Genomic DNA, 10729 nt, shown 5'->3' on the forward strand with positions numbered 1-10729 from the left:
CTTCCCACTCTGGGTTTTGTTGTTTCCGGCTTCAGAATTTTCCAGGAGCCATGTCAAGGTGCACCTTGTCAAAGAAAAAGAGGGAATGTATTTTAACCATCTTCAGCTACAACACCTGACTCTTGACACCTTTTGCTAGCATCCACATATTAGTTATCTTCAAAGTGAGAAGTGAAACTCATTTTGCATAAGTATTGACATGAATTTGGCCAAAAAGCAAGAGCTGAAATCTCATTAAGAAGCAGGAAAATCAGGCACGTAACAGTAATACTGCATGAACGTCACCAGTTGTCTGTCCATTAGCAAAATGGCAGGGATTTGAAGGTGATATTTGAGAGGCAGTCCATTCATTTCCTACCTTCCAAAGAAAAATGTGACTTACAACTGGACGATAATGGAACTCTTAGATCCAAACAACTTACTCGAGGAAGTCCTTGCAGTCAAACTGGTTTCTACTTTCCTTCAGCTCCTTCTGTATCTCTCATATAAACACAACATTTGCATGCTTGTTACTCAAATAGTACCTATAACCATTGATTATTTCAAGACATTGGATCAACAGAAGCTCATCAAAGAGTGAAGCAATTCTTTCAGCCAGGAACCTGAAATATTTCTGAAATGTTTCCTAAACATTAACAGGAACCAGGAGGTATTTTGATAGACTTATAAATTTAAAGTCATTTATAACAAATACGGAGCTTATTGGTTTATTACGCCAGCAGGAATTACATATTGTAGTATAAAATCAAAAGCCAACATAGTTCAGATATCTTCAGCTATAATTAAGACTTCCATGTATTTTACAAGATTCAAGAGAGAGAAAATACTATAAAATCTATAGACCTTATTCATTAAAAAAAGCTGCTTATGTAATCAATTCACATATTTCAATGTGTTTTATGGGCATCCTGGAATATCTGCATTAAATACATATTGGACAATCTCAGCTATATTTATAATGTTTATGACTGCGGATCTACAAATATAGATGAGATATGGCTGCTAAAATGTAGGTCTGTTTTTATACTTATTATTATTTATTCAGTATATCACAGTAGCATGCAAACTGTAGGCCCATATAGCATCACTTGTGGTCATTCCCCATGTTGGCAAAAAGATCTCTCCTAGATTTGTAGCTGAGTGTGCACAGGATTGGTGTTCTGGTCTGTGCATAGTAATGGGATCCCTTCAGAGGAAGAGAGTTAAAATGTGAGTTTCTCAAACTGAGTTTGTTTGAAGACTGCTCTCAGAAGAAACATTAGAGCAGCTCCTGATCTCCTGGCTTCTGAACTCCATGTCGTCTTTAAGTTCCCAAACCAGGACTCCAGACCCATGCCCCTCACCTGGCTGATCTTTCTGTCAAACCTGTTTAAACCTCTAGTCCGTATGTATTCCTCCACTTAGCTCTATGCATGTACCGTGCCAAAATATCCCAGGATCCTATCACCCTTCTAGGCCTGTGCCATCATCCCCACCTGCCACACAGCTGCACAAAGGTTGCTCTGAGCAGAGTAGTTCTGCTTGTGTTTTTCAAAATGGTGCATCAGTGCCAGTAGCTTCAGGGAGTCAGCTCCAGTTCATTTATATGCAATGCAGTGGCAGCCACAACTTCTGATGCGGCAGGGGTACACCTTCTCTTAGGATCTGTGAAGTACTTATCCCACCGTCCTTGTAAAATATTACACACGGGGAGGACTGGATATTAGCACTGGCAAAACAGTTTAAAAAGTCCGCATATAATGATTTACAAACTTCAAATATAGGTAATTTAGCTACGATTAACATCATTACTGCTATTGAAGCAAATGCTCTCTGAGGTGGAAGATTTCTATGCCACTAGTATCTATCTGAAACTTGTCTGATGTTCCAATAGCATTATTGAATATACTCATATATTTGCTAGAAAAACATTGAAGTTGAAGAGAGGTGGGGAAGTATGATAAGAAAGCCACCCACCTCATGTCCAGGCAAGCTTAGTGATTTCCTAACTCATTACACCACTTAACGCTTTCCTTGGTTTAAAATGAGAGGTGTCATTTCCACAGCTTAAAGAGCTCTGCTCAGTTGAGAGGGTGGCCTCCAGTCATGCCTGAGAAGCGCTTGTAGATCTGCTGCCTGTATCTGCAATTAATTTATTCTAGAGGAGCATCTTAAAATAACTTGTAGGCATTCCCACAGGAACTTCAAGTTGAAAATACAAGAAGAATCAGGCAGGATCAGATTCAAAGTGATGCATTGTTCACATTTGTGATCAGCGTTTTGATGCAGAATACTCTACTGTACAGTTTTACTATGGAAATTTTCTCTAAGAATCAGCCTTAGTGCAAAACTTCTGAAGTAGGATGATGCAAAGAGAAAAAAGACTACATAATTCACTACAATAGGGCAAGATTTATTTATCCAGAGATATTTCAAGTGGACATTTAGATACTGCCACTGTGGCAGATGAATTAGCATGGGAAACTGCTGCTGATTCTACTTTCCAATAGATCTAGTATGTTACCAGAACACCATGGGCTGGAAAAAATTATAATCTACAAATGGAAAATTGAAATATACTGAAATCTAACCAGGGAGTCAGAGGAACATGTCTCCTGGAATGGCTCCTGTGTTGGCAGAAGTGACTGGGCAGTGATCCCAGAGCGTATTAATTTACAGTCATGAAGCTAGCAGAGGAAGGTCATTTAGTTATTAGGAAAATAAAATAGTTTTTATAAACTGAAGTTTGGTGATCATGAAAGGATTACACTCCCACCAGTTTTGTTTGAGACAGTCCACTGGCTAAGCTAGGGCAACAAGACTGCCTACTCCAAGGCTAGGGATTGTCCCCAAGCTGGGGAAGCATGGCTTGTATCCACACAGCTTGGATTTCTGTGTTTTCCCAAACAAGGTAGCTATATCCACACTGCTTATTGGGCACTGTCCCCAAGCTGTACTGAGATTTATGTCTGAGAGTGGTATCTGGCAGGAACTATGGCTGTGACAGAGAGGGTGTTAACAGTTAAGGAGTACAGCAATTGTCATTCACGGCCTTAGCCAGCGCTTTCTTCCCATTTTATTCTCTAATACAGATATAGCCTGTATATCTTACAACAGCTGTCTGCACAAAGTATCCTGTGGCTGTCTCATTGCTTCCAGGAGCAGCCTAGGATTCAATCCTTAGAGAGGAAATTTTGAACCCTAACAGGCGAAAGAAGGGACAGGACACAAGACTGAGATATTTCTCACAAGATTTTAGTGATCTGTATGTTAGGTGACTAAGTTTAAATTACTTACACTGGGTTCTGTTTACTGAGTGAAATAAGAATTTACACAGGCAAGCCAGCTCAACCCAAGCTGGAGATTTGAGTTAGATCAGATGAATAACCCTTTAGAGGTGCTTGTTTCTCTCCGTTGACTAAGAGAAGCTGATGATGACTTATACATCTAAGTTTCAGATCATAGGATAAATCAAATCAGAAGGGATCTTAGCAGGCCTCTAGTCCAGCCTCCTCAGCAGAGTAAACTATGAGGTGAGATGAGGCTTCTCAAGGTTTTTTCCATTAAAGTCTTTAAAACCTTTGATGATCGAGACTGAACATCTTTAGGAAACCTCTTCCAAAACCTGACTGTCTTATTAGTAAAAAGGTTTCTCCCTATACAAAACCAGAATCTCTTCTCTTTATAAAAAGTCAGAACCTCTTCTCTTTCATTTTACATCATTTATCGGTATGGCATCCTCATGCCATGTGCCACCGTGAAATATCTGCCTCCATCTTGCTGGTAATAACTTCTTAGGTACTGTCCAGCTGCTGTTAAGTCCACCTGAAACTGTCTCTTCTCTAGGCTGAACAAAGTTAATTTCTTCAACTTCTCACAAAGTGAGTTCTCCCATCAACCTCTGTTTGCTCATTGCAGGACTCATTTGTTTATTGATATATGTCTTGTACTGAGGAGTGCAAAACTGTATATAAAGGAGTCCCCTCACAACACATCTGAGAGCAAATGCATAGGGGGCAACTGCCAGAGGAGGTTTTGGATGAGAAGAGGAGATAAAGGAATATCCTGAAGGATTACAATAAAATATGAGATTTAAGATACAGCCTTGTGTGTAATGCTTCCCAACTAACTAGCTTAAGCAACTCCCAGATCAAATGTGCTATTGTTTAGGATTTCTCTGCTCTATATGTTAGTTCCATCCGGAACCCAGGTATCATAAAGGAAATAGATGTGCCTAACTGAAAGCTGTCAATAGTGGAGGATAATCTCCACTATTAGGTGACTCCAGACCTACAGCAGAATCCTCTCAGCAATGATGGGACACTGTATTGATTTCCACATGAAACTGAAGCTTGCGGATGACCTTGCCAACATGCATTGTTGCCCTGAGAATTCCAAAATCATTTCTGAAATACTCTAGTGCTTTTGTGTGCTCTGCCTACATCATTCTATATTACCAGTACAAATAGGTAGAATTGCGTGACCAGGACCAGACCTATGACATGTCTTTGGCTGGGAAGGCAGAAATGAGGAGACCTGGAAATACTTGAGTGCATTTCCGTTCCGGTGTCTGAGGAAGTACAGGAAGGTTCCTCCCCCCCGACATCTCAAAACCACATCCTAAGATGGCTTCCATCAAGGAAACCTTAAGTGCTATGAGTCACTAGTGGGTGCTCTAGAACAGAACTCTGCGAACTGTAGAGCCAGCATCAATGACTGTCTGTGCTGGTTACTGAGGCAGGGAGCAATCCTTTACCCAGACACCCAGTTATGCACCAGCTCTCCACAACTGACTCCCCCTGTAGCAGACTGACTGGCCTTCCAGTGCATAGCACTTGACCCTGAGGCTCCTCCAGACATTATGTACAATCTTGGTGGCTTTATGTTATGGTTGTGTGTATGTTTGTTTTCTTCTGGTTCAGACAGCTTGAAACAATTTTCATGCCATGCTGCAGCCCATCAGCAGGGTACTTTTGTGGCATCCAAATAAAAGTATGTGCTGTTGTGTGCCTCAGGTATGAGTGGCAACTATGTTTGAACACAACACTGGACATCTGGACAACTCCAGAGACTGGGAGCTAAATCCCATGCAGTGTTGTTTTCAGTGCTGCATGGAGATGATTCTTGGCACAACCTAATTTCTGAATTATCCCCGGGAACTGTCTGGAGAGTGTGAGCTGATAGCTGCCCTACTGCACCTTCTTCATTTATCAGTGTAGACACTTGCTAACATCATGTCTATACAGCAAATTATCCAGTGCCAAATGGGCACTGCTACACACCCATGCCATTGTTAAATTGTTGGAAAGGTCTCAGTGGTATCATTAGTTTGGGTCAGTACTGTACCTGCTCTAAAGGATGCCCTGAGGTTGCCAAGCTGGACCCTAAAAAACAGGGTAGGGCCATCCTTGAAGAAAGGAATGCTGCCTCTCCTCTCTATCCTCTTCTTAGACTCCCACATCAGACATAGAGATGAAAAAAGAGATGAAGAAGAAAAAAAATATTGTTTTCACTCGATCTGTGTTTTCATTTACTTTATGTTTTAGGAGCCATCAGGCAAAAGGGCAAGAGTGGAAGCTGAAAATCCATTTCAAAAGGCAGAGAAAAGAAATGAACAGCAACAACAACGACAAAAAAAGCCAAAAGGTAATTTTGAGATAAATCCTCAACTTCTAAGCTGGAGGGCCAGGCCTTGGATATTGTTAATGAACCATTAGCCCTGCCTTAATCACAACATCTTTTTCTTTTGTTCTCACACCCCACTGCTTTTTCGCAGCCGGAGACACTCGGGTTTTCAGAAGTGACAGTGCTCCTCATGAGCACAGTTCATGCTGGTTGTAATGGACACATCTGTGCTTGCAGTGTTTGTGCATCATCTCCACTGTTTGCTTTTAGCAGCACGAGGAGGAGAGTGAGATGGTATATGTGTGTGTATGTGTGTCTGTGAGCTGCAGCAAGAATGCAGAGACCACTTACAACCCTGCTAAGCTGCTCTGTTTCTCAATACTGTATTTATTGCAACTCACTTTGTAGTCAGATGAATGGGGTATTTTTTTAAAGAAATTTTACTCCCAATTGTTTTTACTACAACATAAATTTGCTGAATCTTTATTAGACAGTAAGAACTCAGGCAACCCTTGCTGAGACTTGATCTTCTATTGAAATATGTACAGCTTTACCCTGGAAGTAGGCCTTTAAGCTGAGTAACAAAAGCTTACAGACAGAAGTCCCTTTGCAGAGGCAGCACTGCTTTTCTCCTCCAGAGCAGTTCCCTGTTGCAGTGTCAGTGCTGGCAAATGAAAGGAGTCCAGGGTACTTGCATGCAATTTCAGTTAAACTATTAGCCTGGTCCTGGGCACAGTTTTGGCTCTGGCCAGTGAGCAGTCTCCTGCACAATGCCTGGCAAGGTTTGGGGAACTGCCTGAACAATCTGGTCCCAATCCTGATGCGGTGGGGGGGGGGTGCAGCTGCGTGGGAGTGAGTCATGCCACGTCCTTCAGCCTGCAGCCAGAGACTGGGTCCTGGACTGCTTTATTTACTTGAAGTGACACGATCGCGGTATCCGCTTTGTTTTTCCTTTCCTAGAAACATCTTAGATTACTATTTTTTTATGCTCTGGTTATACAATGAAGATGTCATGAGTGGTTATCTCTGTGGCTCCAGGTTATTTCTTATCAGTGTGAGATGGCGTTTGTACCCCACACCAACACCGCTGACTCCTTACACCGAGGAAAATGAGGGAAAACCCTACAGCACTCTTCATCAGTCAAACTGCTTGTTGTCTTTGAAACTATAGAAGAAACAGCCCCACAACACTATTTAGGGAAGCGCTGAGAAGACCTGTTTTTTGATCTCCTTGTTCACTTACTTATAAAGAAACAAGATTTTAATATATTATTTTTGCTTCCATATTTCTTAAATAATGTTGATGTTCTCATATTTTGTCCTGAATATGCATTTCATGATTTATGTTTTTTCTTCATGCTAATTCTGTAAATTATTATTTAATATACAAGGTAATGAAACATTAGGCTTAAAGCACAGTTAGACTTCATCTGTCTTCTTGTGCACTTTCCTACTGTCATTCATTCAATCCATTAGTATGCCAGCTTTATATATTTTGTCCTAACAATCACTCTAGAATGTTTTCAGAATGCTAGAATGGATATTGTGAAGCTAATGACTCTAAATATCAAATTAATTTTCCTATTGGCTAGATATTCTTGGTTTAGTAATACGTTAGTTTGAAATAACCAATATTTCAAACACAGTTTCTTATGTATTTACTTTTTATTTCATTGAGCCAAACAAGAATAATGTGAAGCAACAATACAAATTAATGTTAAAAGGATTCATAATTTACTTTTTCATAGTGATGCTGATAGCTGAAAGAGCAATGGCAAATATAATTAAGGTTGCATAACTCTTTCATTCTACCCTCTTTTTAATTCTCTCATAGCTTTCTTAATTGATCACTATCCATTCCCAAAGTTTATATTCATAGTTCCCATCTGAAAGTGATTGTTTGGTGGAAATCTATGTTTAAAATGTTCCAACAGTTCTTGAGAAAGAAAAAAAAAAAACTACAAAAAACTAACAAACAAACAAAAAAACACAAAACCAAAACAAAAATCGAAACAATCCTACAAAACCATTATTTTTCCCATAAAAAATAACTGAAAGAGTCTGCCTTTTATGCATACTTTCCATTAAAATAGCTTCAGGAGGAGGATGAGGAGCCAAACACTTTTTGGTATAAATGGGAAAATGTCAATAGAAAAAATGGACTCCTAGTCACTTTTCCATATAGAAAATTTGGCACATAATTGACATGGAAATAATCTCTTTTGAGAGGAAGTGATTTGGTAGACATTGACTGCTTTTTGACCAAAATGCGAACCTTCGGAAACTAAGCTGTGATCAGATGCAGTAGATTTCTTGTGTGCAGCTATGAGCTGTCACTCAGTGAATAGATGATTTAGCTATGCAGTGGTGAAAAACCTTTGGAAATTTGTGTGGATGAACCCGAAGTCTTACCTTCAGAAAGCTCGTAAGGTAAGCAAGACTTTCAGACCCAAGGTATCCAACATCACTAAATCTCCTTTCTGAAAATAACCTATGGCTATGTCTAAGTAGGTCACATTTTAGCACTTTTTTCATAGATTAATTGCTGTATAGATTTTGAACATACTCTCAACTAAGGAGAAAAATTTAGTTTAAATGTTTTTTTTTTTCTTTTATGCTAACAGATGTAAATTTTCATATTAACTTGGTATCTACATTAATCCTAAACACTACTTTTGATGCAAGATCTACACGAAATCTCGGTTTTGCTTTGGCCGATAGTTCTCTCTATAAAGTTATAATACATTTTGCTTACCAGCACTAGTAGAATTTTCCACTTCTGCTACCTTTCTCTGTTTTACTCAACATCTGGGCATTTATTGACATCTGGGTTCGATTTGACTGAATATATAATTGTACATACACTGCAAATAAGCAGATCCCCTTTTTGAAAGGAATGTAGCCAGGCAAGCCAAATGGTTTGATTCTGTCCCAGATATACCCTCAGCATCACTTTTCTTAGAAGAGCTTTTCCTGTCTTCATGCTTGTACCATTGTGCAAAATTATGCTGAATGCCTCTAGAAGGAAAAGGGCAGAGCTAATCCCTAACATAGACTGTTGCTTTTACTAATCACCTGTCAGCTAAAGACTAGCATATTAAAGAAGAGATTTGTTTTGAAGCACAGCTGGAGAACTGCCTTGAAGAAGCCTGTCACTGCTATGAATTTTGACCCATCAACATTATTGATGGCAAAATCCTTTACATCTGATTTCACCCATTTGAAAGTTAGCATCTAGTTTAAACTCGTTACTGATGTTCATTCTGTAGTCAGTGGAGAAATACCAGTCCTTTTGGGTGTTGATGCATTCTACCTTATAATAATGATGATGATTAAGAGACAAGATAAACTGTCCTCTGGAGGTGCTTTTCTCATTCCATGAGAATCTCTTGCTCAAATTCAGTAGTTTATTAAATGATTCTTTTTCAATGACAACAAAAACAGGGTTAGCCTATGCTATTTAAAGTATTCCTGGGATGGAGAAGGTGAGGAGAGAGGACACTATATTTTCAGCCTTCTAGGAGTGGCTTCTGTGAATACTGAATCTCAGAGAAACTTTTTTCTTGGTTCTGCCTCATTCTGGGTGGAAATTGCTCAAATCTGGGGTGTCCTACTTGTGCTATATTTTATAGCTGTAAGTACCCTAGTTGGTACAGTCTTGCTTTGTGCTATTCCTGGGTGGGAGTTACAGCCATCACTGATAAAACTCCTCTTGGAATTTGGGTAGAAAAAGAAAATATATGATCTCTGGAAGCAAGGTCAGGCTTCACAGTGAGATTACAGTGCTGCAGCTCACATTTGTAAGGATAAAACAAGAAAAGCCAAAGCTCAACTTGAGTTGACATTGGCCAGTGTGGTATAATACAACAATGAAGGCTTTTTACATACTTTAGTATGTAAACAACAAGAGGAGGTCTAAGGAAAACATTGGACTGATACTTGGTGAAGAAGGTCACCTAACAAGAAGAGACAAGGAAAAGGTGAAGGCATTTAATGACTTTTTTTTTTCTACATCAGTTTCTAATATTAATGATAGATTTTGGCTGTGCGGTCCTCTGAGTTGGAGGACATGACTGAGGGAGTAGTGACTTTCCTTATGTGGTCACCAAAACTGTAAAGGACCAACCATATCAGTTGAATGTTCTTAAGTGCCTGGGTGTAGTGTTTTCACACTGGGAGACAGCCAAGCTCCACCAGGAGTTTCTATCACTCCTCCTTGTCAAAAGAACAAGGGGAAAAAAAACGAGGGAAAAAGGTTCATGGTTTGAGATAAGGAGCTGTTTAACTGAAGGAAAAGAAAAAAGAAACACAAAGGCCATGCAGAAGCAAAAGGAGAAAACAGTTATTCTCTACTTCCCGTCAGCAAGTGATGTTCAGCCACAGCATGGAAGCAGGGCCTCCGTATTTGTAGTGGTTGCTTTAGAAGACCCACACTTTCATATCAAGAGTGTGTGTGTATGTCCCATTCTCTTTCCCCTTCTCCTTGCTGAGCGTGATGTCATACAGTATGGAATATCCCTTTGGTCAGATTAGGTCAGCTGTCCTGGCAATGTCTCTTTCCCACCCCAAGCCTACTGGCCTTTTGGGGGTGTGTGGTTTGGATAGTCACCGTTGATGCTCAGCACTGCTCAGCAACAGCCAAGATACTGGTGTTCTATCAATGCTGTTCTAGCTACTAGTGCAGAGCACAACACTGCATGGGCTGCTGAGGGAAAGTAATTCCACCCCAGTAAAATGGCGCCTGACTGGATTCACCTCAGAGTACGAGGGGAGTTAGTAGAGTTACTGTGTGGATGGTCAAACACTGGAACAGGCTTGCTAGTGATGGGGTTGATGCCCCATGCCTGTCAGTGTTCAAGAGGCATTTGAACAATGCCCTCTATAACATGCTTTAACTTTTGGTTAGCCCCAAAGTTGTCAGGCAGTTGGACTTGATGATCTTTGAAGGTCTCTTCCAACTGAACTATCCTATCCTATCCTATCCTATCCTATCCTATCCTATCCTATCCTATCCTATCCTATCCTATCCTATCCTATCCTATCCTAAACATCTTCGATTTAAAATTTACTCATAGTTATAAAAGAGAGGTCACTTCATGATATTTTTCAACTTAGGAAACACTGT

General features: G+C 40.0%; 1 long non-coding RNA gene across 3 annotated transcripts in view; it reads left to right on the forward strand.

Moving 5' to 3' along the window:
- The window catches only part of LOC121068182, a 35776-nt gene extending 28820 nt beyond the window's left edge, over positions 1-6956 (forward strand). For all 3 annotated transcript variants that reach the window (XR_005818680.1, XR_005818681.1, XR_005818679.1), the window contains 2 exons: positions 5526-5625; positions 6643-6956. This is a non-coding gene — a long non-coding RNA (uncharacterized LOC121068182). The remainder of the gene's footprint in view (positions 1-5525; positions 5626-6642) is intronic.
- The last annotated feature ends 3773 nt before the right edge of the window (positions 6957-10729 follow it).

Source organism: Cygnus olor, chromosome 3, assembly GCF_009769625.2.
Source record: "Cygnus olor isolate bCygOlo1 chromosome 3, bCygOlo1.pri.v2, whole genome shotgun sequence".
NCBI classification, from domain to species: Eukaryota; Metazoa; Chordata; class Aves; order Anseriformes; family Anatidae; genus Cygnus; species Cygnus olor.